Raw genomic sequence first — 16,265 nt, 5'->3', positions numbered from 1 at the left:
ACAACTTCATCGAGAAAGTGGATAATTATATGTTGCTTTCTTGTATGAATATAATTGTATATGATTGACTTCAGAAATTAATTAGGCCTAACTGTTATTTTTAAATTTTATTGAATTCGTCATTCCCTCACTTGTGTATAAAGTGAGGGAATGACGCTGAAGTGAGGGAATGATTCAAGATGAGTATATTATTAAATTTCTTTTTGTTCAATCGTGCCAGCCAATTTTATTTCCCAAACCTGTAAAAACTATTAAATATATAAGACTAAATTATAATAAATATTAGATATACTTAGTATGTTATCATTTTCAAACTTTAGATAGATGTATAACTTAGATAAAAACATGTATTAAAATAAAATATCATTCCCTCACTATTAGTGTCATTCCCTCACTTTTTAAATAGTGAAAATAATTAATTTACTTATTAATTAATTTGAAAAATAAATTAAAAAATTAATAAATTAATTTATTAAATTAATTAATTTATTTATTAAATTAATTAATTATTAATTATTATAAATTAATTAATTATTTAAAAAATTAATTAATTAAAATATTAAGTATAATTTATAGGATATATACTTTCTTTATAATGTCATTACATATTTCTATTAATATAAAAAGTTTCAGAGCTTTTTATTCACTTTACTTTTTTGGGATTTTATGAACTGAAGAATTACAGTTTTCGTGAGAATGACCCATATATATATATATATATATATATATATATATATATATATATATATATATATATATATATATATATATATATATATATATATATATATATATATATATATATATATATATATATATATGTGTGTGTGTGTGTGTGTGTGTGTGTGTGTGTTACGGCGAATGACCGAAATAGGTGGTTGTTGATTTTAACCGGTGAATGTCGACAAACACCAAATACGTAGGTGAAAGATCGAATGTTTCATTACATTCTGGTACATTCGGACCCTCACAAACAATCACATAGTCGCTTTGGTGAATGTCCGAAATATTTGTGATATTCAATTTTATATTAATTTATTCGTTGATACTATTATATTTATTTGATATATTTATATTTATTCTGTATTTTAATACTTACTGACGATAGATAAGAAGAAACATCAGTGTTTGGAGTATCGGGCAAATATATACCGGGCAATGGCACTTGACCTTAAAAAAACATCAGTGTAGGGTATACCGAGCCTCTTAAGGTTAAATGCCTCTGCTCGGTATACCCTACACTGAGGTTTTTTTATGGCTAAGTGCCACTGCCCGGTATACCCTACACTGATGTTTTTTTAAGGTCAAGTGCCATTGCCCGGTATATATTTGCCCGATACTTGGTGTATACCCGGCAGTGGCACTTAACCTTAAAAAAACATCAGTGTAGGGTATACCGAGCAAATGTGTACCGGGCAAATGTAAATGTATGGCCCGATACTCCAAACACTGATGTTTCTTCTGATCTATCGTCAGTAAGTATTAAAATATCGAATAAATGTAATCATATCCACGAATAAATTTCTATCAAATCGAATGTAATAAATATTTCAGACATTCACCTAAGCGACTATGTGATTGTTGACATTTTCGAGACTTCCGTCATTCACCGTAACACACACATATATATATATATATATATATATATATATATATATATATATATATACAGAGAGAGAGAGGAGAGTCGGGTAACCCCGCCCAGTTACAAAAATTATGTTTTTTGACTGTTTTTTTCAGGTGTAAATGAAAGTGACCAATGTATTGACAATAGATAAACCTCATTTATCATTTTTATCACAAAATTATTTTATTTATTACATATTTATATACTTTTAGTGAATTCTATCATTTAATAACAATCATTTAATAACAATCATTTGATAACAATCATTTAATAACAACAATATTTGTTGTTAAAAATGCATATAACATTCAAATTTGAAGCAATAAAATAATAATGTTTGCAACCGTACATTTATTGACGAAATAAAATTGGGCGGTGATATCCGACATTCATGTGAGCGGGGCTACCCGAAATCCAATTTTTTTATAAATTTGTATTTACTCGAACAATTTTTCATATATAAACTTCTTTCTTCGTGCAACTTAAACTTAAGACTACATACTTTAATGCTGTATGTATAGAAAAAGTTACTTTTTTAGTATTAAAATGAAGTTTAATTGAAACATTCAACCAATTTTTCTTAAATTTCATGACTACTGCATTCAACATATTTTCAAAACTATTGTTTACCATGTTAAAAGCTGCATAAATATTTGAAACTTTGAAAATAATCTTTTTTTAATATAACAGTTAATGTCCGATGGCCCATTGACTTGAAAAAATATTCTATACATATGAAATTGACTGTGGGCGGGGGTACCCGCTGGCCGGCGCATTAGAATTGCTCCCCAAATTTTTTGCAGGATCTTCTCCTTACCTGAAAGACTTAAACTGAGGTGTAAAAGCAATTAGCCCTACAAATCTTCATAAGTTTAAAATAACTTATGTAAATTTGGTTTTAATTCAACATTTTGATACAAGTGACATCTTCAAAAAAAAAAATGTCTGATAATTAGTTCGACGTTCAAATTTTGAAATATTGGAAAATGAAAAATAATGTTTTTATTTCTTCATTTTAAATTTTATTTTCAAAATATTAAAAAGAGTACTATTTTCCTTGCCCAAAAAGCGGATCCAAAAATTCTCTTCTTGGTAGTCTATAGCAACAGAGACACACGATGTTACGACGCCTTGTCATTCATTCAATTTCTTTATGGTTGTTTTAAATTGTTTCCCTTTCTATAGCGAGGTAATTTGGCATTTTTTTAAACTTTCGCCATATATATAAACCTTTATTGCGACCCAATTTTTTCGAAATTTTATCTACCCCCCCCCCCCTCTATTTCAAGGTTCAGGATTCCAAATATGTAAAAAAAAAATTATGCTTATTCAGAGAAAGTACGTTTTTGTGTCTGATTTCGTAACTTAATTAATAGTTAGCAGTAATTAATTAGCATATTTGAGGTCACCCCCAAGAACCATTAAGATTGACACTTAGTTCGTGAAAATCGGACCATAAGAACGAAAGTTATTCAGGGTGATTCGTTTTTTAGGACTGTACGTATCACAAATTTCATTAAAATCGGTCCAGTAGCTCTAGAGATAATCGAAAAAGTCTACAAATTCTCTTAATTTCTTACACCAGTGTATTTAAATTATATGTCGCTTTCAACATGCAATGATTATGTATATAATTCCATTAACGCTCTAAAGAAGTCCCGACTTAATCTAATTCAAAAATATGATGTGATGTTTTATTTTTAAAAAAATATTTGCAAAATGCATAAATTTTTTGAAACAGGTTTCATAAAGATGGAGGCAAGAGAGCATTTTTGTGATTCAAATATGGATAACTATAAGAAAATTCTTATGATCAACATTATATTAGTTTATGAGGTGGAATAGAAAATAGAACCTTCAACTGAATAACATTTTGATGCTACAAAAGCTAATTTTACATTTAATTTTCGAATTTCTAGTCAAACATGATGGGCTAGTAAATAATGATATACTAATTGCCGCTTGAAGGTGTAACTATCAATACAGTTGAAGTTACCTTACATTAAAAATACTTTTTCCCAGGTTAAAATTTTTATAATTATATGCCTAGTATTCTATTATAAGCAATTTTATGCCATAAGATATACAGATTTTAGTATTAATGTGTGCAAATATCCTCTTTGGTAATAAATTTATATTTATTTTACTCGTGTTTTTCTTTTACTCAACTATACAAATGGCACCAATTATAATTTTATCAATTAACTTTGACTATCAATTTTTATGTATGTTGTCCTGCAATTAATCCTACGATTTCAAGTAAATATACTTTTAAAAACAATATAAAAAAATTGCAATTCATGTTATACAGCAAGCAGGCTGCCAGCAGATGTAAAATTTTCAAAGTTGCAGTGATGAACTATGCTGTAAATATTTCAGTAGACTAATGTAAGTTCCACAACGTGTTGTTACTGACAGTGCACAGCCTGATCAGAAACAGCACTTCCAACTAGTGTTACGCATGATCATACGTGTGTATTACAATTGTTGAATGGTTATTTGTTTTGTATTGTAATGTATGCACACATTAAATTTCAGTAAAATCGGTCCAGTAGTCCTAGAGATAATCAACCAAGTCTGCAAATTGTCTTAATTTCTAGCACCAGTTTAATTATATGACTCAAAATGCGTGATATAGCATACCAGTTATCTTTCACAAGAGGACAATATCATCAATATTATGTCAAGTTTCAATCATGACAGTCTTCAATTCTTCCACAAACTGAAACTGCTTCCTTTTGCGTCTTGACGAAGATAACTCTTCACGTTTTCTTGCAGTTGATATCATGAGAAGAGATATTCCCAATTACACAAAAACCATCAGTTTGAAGATTTTGCAACATGTATGACATCATTCTCTGGTTGGAACTTGAACCAATTATTTATTCTTTAAATTCCAGTAAATGAGTTTCTAGCATTTTTTGGTAATCGATGGTCTGGGAGCGAAGTTACTTTAAATTTATTACTATAGTCCCTACACAGCCCTCAATTTGGATTTTCTTTTCCCATCTTCCGTTTCATGCATGCTATCAGAAATTTGCGATGTAAAAATACTTTGTTGTAACTCTTTGAATTAGAGAAAAAGAAAGATTTGTGTGTTATTTCAATGGATGATTTCTTTGTTATTCTACAGCAAGGTGGAGGCCGGCAAACTTAACCTAGCCTATTTCTGATGCTGTATGGATTCTACCGTTAATAATATGCAAAGCAATTAAAGAATATTGAGGGTAGATGGAGAATTGTTTGATACATTATCGACAGGAGATGACATTCGTTTGGCAGAAATAAATGCCTTTTATTGAGCATTTGGGTACAAAAGGAAAAAAAAAACACAATTTGTGCTTGTGAGAAAAACAAATGTAAAAGTCCCTTTTAGTAGGAGGTATGATTCCGCGCGATCCCCATCCTTATGCCAGGGGATATTTGATTTTTCCCCCTCATTCTCGGGTAAACATTCGAAGCAGAATTGATTTGTGCGTGCGCTACATGCCTTGTACTGTCCTGTGGCACTGTGCTGCGTCAGCAAAGCTTTTCAACCATTTTGGTTATTTTCAATTGAAATTGAGAGCGCGAGACGGTGGATTAATAATGCAGTGAAGTAAGTAATTTATCATTTTCATTATACTTCTGTTTGTGATTGCAACTGATAAAGTTTTTAAACATTAAAATAGTATTGATTTTTATTGCTTATTATAAATGTTACTCGTGTCTTGCAATAATACACTATTGTAAGGTTTGAATAATGCTGTGCTGTGACGTTTTTCTGTCATGTCCCCAAAACGTAAAGCTTTAAATTGCAATATGTAAATTTTTTTTTTTAGACAACTTAATTTTGCTGTGCACATCCATGTGCAATTTGGAAAGTTTAAGTTCATATGCTTCAGAAAAGAGATAATTATCAACAGGAAGAGAAATTACTGTAGATATGGCACTTGTGTAGGCTACATGAATATGTAGCCTACACTAGTGCCATATCATAAATTTTTTTTAATATTAAAGTTTAAATTGCTCTTATAAATTTTATTCTCGTCATTAATTCTGATATGTATGACAGTTTCGTATAAAAAACACATTAGGTCAGCAGCAACTGATAAAACCAGTTGTTTTGGTTCTGAACTTTGTTATTTAAACAGAAGACTGTTTTATTATCAGAATAGAATGTTTATTATAATAAAATATATGTATTTAAAAGAGCATGCAATAATAAACATTAAATCCTTTTTCGATTTCAGATGCTGATGGAGAAGGAAGAAGCAATGGTTGATTTGAGTCATAAGAGGTAATTAATTTTTTTCATTTATAATTAAAATAATTATTGCTAATCCCAGAGCTTACAAGTTATAAAATAAAGGAATTTAGTATTAAAAATTTGTCATTAAGATATTTTACTTACTACGAGTTTTTCATTTGGTTTAAATTCCTAATAAATTCTTTAAAGTAAAATTTTTATGATATATAATACAATATTTAATAATATATTTCTACCTTTTCCAACCTTACTAATTTATGTTATTTTAACATCTTTGGTACCAAATAATACTTATCACCTCTTACTAATATTGTATTTGATAGTTATCATTGTTTATGATCATAATGTTATCTTTTTTAATTATTGTGTTATTGATAATGATTTCAGTATCACTGAATGTATTGTTATCATTATGACCAAGATATTTATTTTATTCACCAAGGTGTATTATTATAGCTTATATCAACCATTTAAGGAAAATATACCATTGTTTATCTATCTGATGGTGAACTTGGCTGTATGGTCTTGGCGACCAATAAGTATTTTCAGATATCTGACATTTCATTATTTATAACTCCGATTTTTCCATCAGGCATTCCTCGGACAGTTTAATATCTGTTGAATTAAGAAATTTTATCAGTTTATATTAAATTTCTAATCTTTTTTTTCTGAAGTTATGTTAAGTTCATATTCTTTAATAAATATAAATCAGTAGCTATACATGTTCACATTAGAACATATTATGTAAAAATTATTTCATTAGTCTGAATTTTGCAAAAAAATTATAATATAAATTAACTGAAGATGAAAATGATTCTGCAGTGACGATGGAAGATAATTTTGTGGTTAATATTATATTTTATAAAAATATTGTTCGTCGCAAAAGCACTTTTAATTAAATAATAAGCATCATGAAAGTATATGAATGAATAAAATGTATTAATGAAATGTGCATGCATATTGTAATTATTGTTTGATCATCATTGAAATAATTTCATTGTCTACTTTAAATTTATTGATTAAATTTAATAAACTTTTATGTATACCCAATAAGAAATTATGCACTTGCAATGTTAGGAAACAAGCAATAAAATTTTTTAATCCCTTTTCATGTAAAAACTATAAAGATAAAAGTATAATTAAGATATAAAGTGATAAATTTTTTTATTAAAAGATATTGCACAGATGAACTATCTTGTGCTGTGAATGTTTAATATGCGCTTTTATATTCCAAGGATATATGATTTGACGATGAGAATTCCCTTTATTTATGTGTTTATTTATAATTTAAAACTGGCTTTACATTTTCTAAAGAATCATATCAGTTATTTTATAATGAACTTTTGTTAGACAAAAGTCTAAAATATTCTCGTAATAATTTATTTTATTAATTTCTTTGTATATACAAGTATACATTTAGAATATTTCTGAAAAACTCTATTTATCCCTGAGGAAATTTTTTATTTATTTTTTATTATAGAAAAAAAACTTAGGTTTTAGCAAACCCTGTTTCCCCCTAACTAAAGATAACTTTTTGACTGTAGTTTTATCTAATACATAATTAGTAAAAAAAATTTATTTAAAATTCAACTGCTTTTATGTTTTCATAATGATAGTATTTTTAAATTTAAGTTTGTGTTTGATTTTTGTTTCAGGTTGTTGGAAAAAGTTTTGTAAGATCTGAGATTTCTCAAAAGATGTATCTCCTGTAAATGATGATACTTTGTTTCCTGTTCAGATGACTTTATTACAATTTCGCTATCGATACTGTCTCGCAACTTTAAACAGAAAAGATGTACTATGTCAAAGAAAAATTTATATTTCAAATTTGCATCTTTTAATTTTAAATATTTATGAGAAAGTGTAATATTTCCATTATTATACGCTTGAAGATTATTTTTTTAGTAATTAGCGTTTAGGATTTTGTTTCCTAGTGATGATTTATAAAAATTTGATAATGTGTAAATAAAATCTATGAAGCAGGGGTTCCCTTGGAAATATGAATGAAAATATTGTTCTTATATTTATGTCGGGAGTGCGATCTAAAGTTCAGTGATAATTTTTCTTTTGCTTAAATCCCAATTTTTCTGAAACTATTTAAACAAATCAAAACATTGTTGATCATAAGTAGTATATCCAAAGGTTGTTCAATAAAAACAAAATTTATATTTTTACTTAATGATAAAAAGGAAATGTTGACATCATATTAAAGATAAATTGTTTTAAATGTCAAAATCTGAAATTTCATTGGAATCTATCAATAAGTTCTTGAAAAATAAAAATTGTGATACATGACGTTATTTAAATTTTATTGATATTTCTTACAAAATGAAATGAAAATTTTTCGAGCAATAAAATTTCAAAATCATATGTTGCAATTTTTATTTATCAAGAACTTTTGGGCAGTTACCTATGAAATTTTAGATTTCGACATTTAAAAGTTTAATATAGTCTAAGACTTGAATATTTAGTTCAAAATATTTTCAGATTTTAATTAAATAAACTATTACTTAGTTTCTACTAAGTATTATTATACTATAATATTTTTTAGAAATTCACTTTATACAATTTTAAATATGCAACACTTATTCGAAACAACCTGTAAGACTAAGAAATATATACATTAGAAATAACAATTGACATAGTTAAAGCTTGCATTTTCTACTCTTGCCTGAAATGAATAAGAAACAAAAGTGGTTTAAAATCTTCACATTTTATACTTGAAATCACTTTTATTTCTTCTCATTCATGTCTTGAAAACAGGCGACTATTTTTCAGCACTTGAAATATGTAGACTGTTTTTTCCTATTTGTATGTTTTTGAAAAGAATGAAGTTTTTAATCCAGTAATACTTTATAGCTTGTTTCTAAGGATTATTTTACCCGAATGATTCGATTCACATACATTCATTTTGGGAAATTAACCGAAAGAGTTAATTAATGAAAATGTGAACAATCGGTTTAGATTAATTTAAAAAGCCTTAGTAAAATTTGAGAAAAGGGAATTCTGGAATGTCTACGATTGCTTAAATTGTTAATAAAAACTATGGGAAACGGAAGTTACTATTCAGTAAGGCTGAATAAAAAAGTTTGTTCATAAACTTAAACAATCCCCTTACATTTTATCAATTTTACACCAGATATCGAACAATTGTTAATATTTTTCATCAAGCCCAACTCAGATGGGATACACCAATTTTTCTTCGTGAAAAATGACTTACAATTGTTACAAATTTCCTCAATGTCCATAAATATAGTGAAATGTTTGGTGTATAATGTTAAACTTGTGCACATTTAATATCTAGACTTAATTTCAATGTAGTTAAAGCTTCACATAGATAATTGGGCTAAGAAAATTGAAATATTGTAAAAGGGAAACAAAACATATAAGAGGATTATAAAAGAAAACACTATCTCTTTTTTTTTGTTTCGTTTATTTAATGCCAAAATTTTCGGGGTTCTATGTTAATACACCATTATGAATTTGTCAGTAATAATTAAGAGTGCAACTAATAATTAAAGAGTCAATGCTTCCTTATAATATTAAGATAGCATTAAAATAAACGTTAAAATCAGTAATTTTTCGGAATAAACTTAATCTGTGAAATATAATTTTAAAAAATCCATTATCTTCCTCCTTGTCTAAAAATATGCCTTTTAGTAAGCATAGTTCTGGCCACAGTAGAAATAATAATAAATTTCAAGAAAATTATAAAGCGATGAGGCAAACATTTTGCCGTTAAAATAATCATATTTAGTAAACTTGGATGCATCAAAGAAGTATGTCAAAACAAAATCATTTGTTTTTAAAAAACTTATGTACCAGATAAAGCAATGAGGCAAACATTTTGCCGTTAAAATCATATTATGTAAACTTGGATGCATCAAAGAAGTGTGTCAAAACAAAATCATTTGTTTTTAAAAAACTTATGTACCAGATAAAACAATGAGGCAAACATTTTGCCGTTAAAATAATCATATTTAGTAAACTTGGATGCATCAAAGAAGTATGTCAAAACAAAATCATTTGTTTTTAAAAAACTTATATACCAGATAAAACAATGAGGCAAACATTTTGCCGTTAAAATCATATTATGTAAATTTGGATGCATCAAAGAAGTGTGTCAAAACAAAATCATTTGTTTTTAAAAAACTTATGTACCAGCTAAAACAATGAGGAAATGCTATATAGAATTAAATTATGGAAATTTAAAGGCTTTTAAGAAAATCATTGAGTGTCAAGTGAATAAAATCTATGATTTAAAAATAATATAAAACAATCAAGCACAGGCATTCAAAACATGAACCTGCAATGTATTAGGCGACAGTCTTAATGGGGGTCGGAATGAAAACCCCACACAACAGATTTGTTGCTGGATGCAACTGAATTCAATAAGTGTTAAATCAGAATTCAATGTTTTTGTCTTATTTTTAAAGGCTTTCAAAACTTTTATAGCAATTTCAAATGAGTTTTATTAAAATAGAGCAGTTTTAAAAATTGTGTGTTCAATGACTTTGACAGTCAAGGAAATTATTTTAAGTTTACTCTACTATATGTGACAATTATTTTAACACTAAATTGTCAAAGACATTAATGAAAATTTTTTATTATTTATGAAATATGATTAAATATAATATTGCACAAAATTTTAATGCATATTGTATGAAAATTATTTTGCACAAAAATGTAATTTATTTAGGGCATTTTCATGAATACAAATTTCTTATATATATTTTAATCGATTGTTTTAAAAATATATAGGTAACAGAAATTTCGAAACATAAAAAAGGAAAATTTCAGTCAAAAGTCCTTAAGTACAATAAATTACATTTTATTATTGCTGCTCTTTCTTGAAAAAAGAAAAACACGAAAAAGTCTTAGATGTCTGAATAATAAGCTGTTGGTCTCGAGAGGTTACTCGGAAAATCTCTACTGGATGACTTAGCCTTAATCATTCATTGTCTTAGTTGCACTGGTGATTTCACTCTAGATGACCTGTGATCGTTAATTCAACTTAGTGGTTTCAATTTAGACATCAAAATATGTGGCTGGATAAAAATCTTCTTTACAATAGAAAAATAATCTGACCCATCAAATAGAGAGCTGTCTTCAAAAATGTAACTGAAAATTAAAAAAAGAAGGAAAGTGAATATTGGCATTGAAGGCACAAAAGAAAAATATAAACCAATGAACAAAGTTTTTTAAATTTAATAATTTGAATGAATCAGATGCGACATGGCCATAATGATCAGATCAAAGGGGTATCTGATTGACTTATAAATGTATTCAAACTTTAGATTATTTACTAGAATATCAATATTGCTTAATTAAGAAATTTTATGTTTCATTAGATAGGTACTAGCTGTAAGAAAACAATTTAAGATAAATTATGATTTTTAAACAAATTAAACAATAACATTTTGTTAGAAATAATGTTTTTCAAGAAAAGAATATTGTTACTTATCAATCTTTGGAGTCAGAAAAACACTATTACCGCAATATCTCTATAGTGTACCTATTATCCACAATTAAGCGCCACAAATAATTTGGTTACTCATTTACTGCACTTGAAATATAAAAGTACCATAATTCTTTCAGGCATTAGCATTAAAATGAGTTTTTGAAATCTGTCCCTGGTACCCCTCTGTATGCTATTGAAATGGATTGATTTAAAACCTATTGTTAATACTGATATTTTAAACGCTAAAATAAAAAATACATGTATTCATAATTATGTAATATCTAACATTTGTAATATTTTGTAGCAACAAAAGAAATTAATAATGTAAAAAATCTATGCTCTGGCGATTCTTTTCTTTTTTTCAGCAATTATCCTTTAAAACAAATTATCAATTTCCATACATTGTAAAAATGAAAGATGTTTTAAAATTAAGATGTGCATGTTGTAAGATGTTACATCATTATAAATGTTTTGTTTATTTACAAACTTTCCACATATTTATTTATTTTAAATTAAGATATTAATGAAATTTATTAAAAAGATGAAATTATTCATATCATTAACAGAATAGAAAAAACGCTGCTGGAAACTAAAGTCACATTCAATATTTTGTCAGTAAATTACAAAAATAGGTACTTTATTTACGTCGCACTAGATCTGCGCAATGACATGAATTATGCATATGGAAGGATACTTAAAAACATGTTAATGGAAGGATACTTAAAAACAGAATTCAATAAAACTTTATAAAATAATATAAATAAAAAATTTTATAACATAATATAACGTTCGTTTCGGAACTTCTAAGAAAATACATATTTTGCAATGTTTAATAATTCCCCATTCATTATCATCCTTTTATTTACATATTGAACTTAAATTCTCTCAACACAAAATAAATAAGGAGTTTCAAAGGAAAACTCGTATCTGGGTTAGGTTTTTAAAAGAGTTCTAACTTCATATATGGTGGCGATAAAAGAAACAATCAGTACTCTTAAGAAAGTAAGATTTACCTAGCATCACATTCTTTATTAAAAGAATGTGATGATACTTCGACCAACGAAATTAGCTGATAATATTTTTTGTTTAGTTTCATAAAAATGGCATAGTAATTTCAACATCCATCGGCATATTTCAATTCATATCAGCATTGTGCGATTTTCCAGAAGGGGCACATGCGCATAAACCTATTTTGTTTTTGCCGTCATTGCTTAAAATCCCGAGAATGAGGGGGGATTCCCTGGCATAAGGAAGGGGATCATTGGCAATCGCGCTCCCAGCCAACGTTGAACACCTTTGAAGCATCGAGTCAATAAGGTAATTAATGAGGGGCTGAGGTATTCCTTCCCACTCTTTCCAGTTCTTGGAGAGTTTGTGGGGATGGTAGGCGTCCAGAAATTCGTCCGCCCTGAATGTCCCAAACATACTCGATTGGATTCCTATCCGAAGAACACGCTGGCCAATCCATTCGTATGATTCCTTCTTCCACAAAAGGATATCATTCACCAAATTAGCACGTTGTGACCTGCAATTGTCGTCCATTAACATAAAGTCATCTCCAATTACTGCAGCGTAAGGGACTACAGTTTGTCTCAAGATCTCATCCCTACATCGGTGACCGGTCAGAGCTCCATTTCGAATGGCATGGAGAACGGTGCGCTCGTCGGTGGAGATGCCAGCATAGATCATTACTCCCTCACCTGTAAACCTTACACTTTCGTGCACGAACGCAGGATTTTTTCTAATGCCACGTTCCCTCCAGATAAAAATACGCCTATTATCAGGATGATCAGAAACACGAGACTCGTCAGAGAAAAGAATATTGCTCCATTCATTTCTCTTCCAGTTCACATAATCTGTTGCCCACTTCCTGGTGGTGCGACGGTGCTTTGCTCTTATCATGACACACATTGTTGGTTGGCGAGCCTACATGCCTATAGAGGTTTGTGTCAAAACTGTGGTGCCAATAGCCGAGCGAAGGTGTTGTTGAAGAAGAGTGGCATTTCAGTGTCTCCGAGCCTCTAGAAACTCCAATGACTATTTCGGCCCCCCTCTAGCTGGCTCTCCAAATTTCGGTCAATGACTTCGTTGAGACTCTTTTCCGATTTGTCTTACATTAAGTTGAAAGTGCTTTTACGAACATTTGCATACTGCGATGTTTGAAAATAAAAAATGTGTTCTTCCATTTTATGTGACAAAAAAATGCTTGCGAAACTTGCCTTTAATTGTTTTAAGCAGTGTATTCTGCACAGTGTTGGGTTTTGTTTAATGGCCTTTCACCCGATTCCTGTGAAAATGAGGGGCTATTTTAGAAGAACTATTTAAGTAGCAGTTTGTGGTAGAATTGAAGACTGCTATCTTTAGAACCTAGGATAATATTGATGCAAATGATACTCTGTATTTCAAGTCATATATGAATGTAGAGGTTTGCTTTATTTCGGTGTGTGATGTCACTGTATCACCCGAGCTCAGAATTGTTTTTATCTTAACTGCTTTAACTTAGTTTTGTAGTTTCAGTATTTGCAATGAACATCTTTTACACTAACGAATTCAGTTATTTTAGATTTGATTCTCTAAGCTGCGGTGCATTTCAACCATTATAATAATCGATTGATTTTTTCTAGTATGAATTTTTGTGTGACCGTGACCAATAAATGGCCTCTCCGGTATGCTTCCTTTAGCGTCACTTGATTACTTTCTTTCACATGAGAAGGTCTTTTTCGCTGAAATTTTTACTGAGTTTTAAACCTTCCTACTGTATGTCTATAAATATTTTTGGCATCCTTCAGTTAAATAAAAAAATTTAATAAAGAAATCAAGTAATATTTCTTTTAACCTTTTCTTCCATGTTCGAAAAATGCCTTTTTTTTAAATTTTATTTTATAACCGTCGTTGAATAGCCAACCAAATTTTTGGGTTTACGACTGCTAATGTTCAACTCCGTAGACTACTAATTCTAAATGCCATTCAAAAGACAATCAACTTCCTGGATCAAGTATTGGGAGAAATATGGAGGACTTTTTAATGGAACTAACCCTCATTTGCGTTACATGGAGAGAAAGATCACGAGAACCTCCCACGGTTAACATACCAGCAAGGGGACTCTAACCCATGATCAGCCTTCCACTGAGGATATTCCACGTTAGTACTGTGGTCGGTGCGGGCACGATTCGTATCGACCAGCCATCACTGGGAACCCGGTTCACCACATTGGAATTCGAATGCTCTATCCCCTGAGCCATCGAAAAATGCTTTAGTGAATTTGGACGCACAGTCTGGAAAACGGCACGTGTTTTCCTCTTGGCGATCTTGTTTCATCGCCATAGGAGCACGTGTAAAAATCCTCCTCGCATCTCCAAAAGTATCGCTTTTTCTCCTTTTTGGCGATTGAATTACGATGATTTCAATTCAGAAAGTATGTTCTTGAAATTGCTGTTTGGAAATAAGCCCCACAGACGCCAGCCATGGCCATCAGCTATTCTCCATGTCTGATGGCATGATGATAATATCAAGAAGCAAAAATACAGTCTCTGGCCAAATTATTAGACGCACTATAAGATTCTATACAAAATCTTAATTATCAGGTGATACTATACAACTTTTTTGTTTTCACACAACTGAAACCGGTTTGCACTTGTTTAAATTCGTCTATCACTTGGTTAAATTAGACGATATATAATATAAATTCGATAATTGGATAAATTAGACGATATATTATATAAATAAGGAATATTTATTATATCGGGTATTATATTATAATAAATAGACCAAATTATTAGACACACTGTAGTTTTTCTAATAATTATATGCTTTGCACGAGTTTATACGTAATACTTTTATATTTAAAGATGCATGCAATAGTTTTTAATTCGAAAATTTTTTTTATATACTTCCTATTTGTATTTATTTTTAACGTATAGCATTACAATGTTAACCAATAGATACACGAACGTAAACAAGTGCAAACCAGTTTCAGCTGCGTAAAAGCAATAAATCTCTGTAGACAATTAAGATTTTACAGAGAATCTTATAGTGCGTCTAATAATTTGACCAGTGTCTGTTAAATTAGTTTTAAAGATCAACAAATTTACCACTTATTTTTGAGTCATAGCATTGAACACAAGAACCTGGATTCAATTCTTCTGGAACGAAGGATTGTGGTAAGCATCTTTTTTGACATTATTTAAGAAAACTCTTTATTTCGATACGATTCATTTTTAAAGAATTACAAAATTTACATGCTCAAACGTTTCTTTGTTATAAATATGATCCCCATCTTATAGAATTTATAGTAATAATAAATCATTAAATCCAATAAGTTGTTATATACACAATATAAGGTTTATTCTTTAAAAATGTAGAAATTCGATTTCCTTATTTTAACCATATGGCACGGTAGGAAATTTACACTGCCATACACACTGTAGATACACTATTTACCAATAAGCATATCGACACCCATACATATAGTTGTGTGGGGGGGGGGTTTCTTCATGGTGAGACTTACTGCACTATTTTAGACGTGCTTCCTATACCATGTTACTTCCAAACGGGCAACATTAACGACCTCAGATTGGTATTCAAACCTATTAAAACTCTCTAAGGCTAGTTATAAAGGGCAGCAACTTTTCAAAATAAAGCAAGCAAAGGAAGAAGAATTTGATTCACGGAGGTTGTGTCTATTGATTATTAATAAAAGTTGCTTTTTCCCCTTCAAATGCTAACATAGGCTGTATTGATAATTATAACCGTCTTTGAACAGTCGACCCAATTTTTTTGGCTTCTACTCTTGTAAATTTGAACCCAATACAAAAGAAAGCTCCTTTATCAAGTATTAGGAGAACTTCGTGGAGGACTTTTTGACGGAACTCACATGGAGAGGAGGACTGCAAAGGGATCCATCTTCCACTCAGGATATTTCACGTCAG

The 16,265-nt window shown here is 29.5% G+C and overlaps 2 long non-coding RNA genes across 2 annotated transcripts in view; both read left to right on the top strand.

Moving 5' to 3' along the window:
* Positions 1–16,265, top strand: part of LOC147801848 (uncharacterized) — a 288,458-nt gene that overhangs the window by 56,189 nt on the left and 216,004 nt on the right. The gene's annotated exons all lie outside the window — the stretch shown is intronic.
* Positions 5,118–7,861, top strand: LOC139427017 (uncharacterized). Its single transcript, XR_011638138.2, has 3 exons — positions 5,118–5,225; positions 5,860–5,906; positions 7,532–7,861. It is a non-coding gene; the product is annotated as an uncharacterized LOC139427017 (long non-coding RNA).

Source organism: Parasteatoda tepidariorum, chromosome 11 (assembly GCF_982258835.1).
Source record: "Parasteatoda tepidariorum strain Cologne lab strain chromosome 11, Ptep-v5.0, whole genome shotgun sequence".
Taxonomy (NCBI): Eukaryota; Metazoa; Arthropoda; class Arachnida; order Araneae; family Theridiidae; genus Parasteatoda; species Parasteatoda tepidariorum.
The sequence above is the reverse complement of the archived record's forward strand: the minus strand, read 5'-3'. Positions and strand labels throughout refer to the sequence as shown.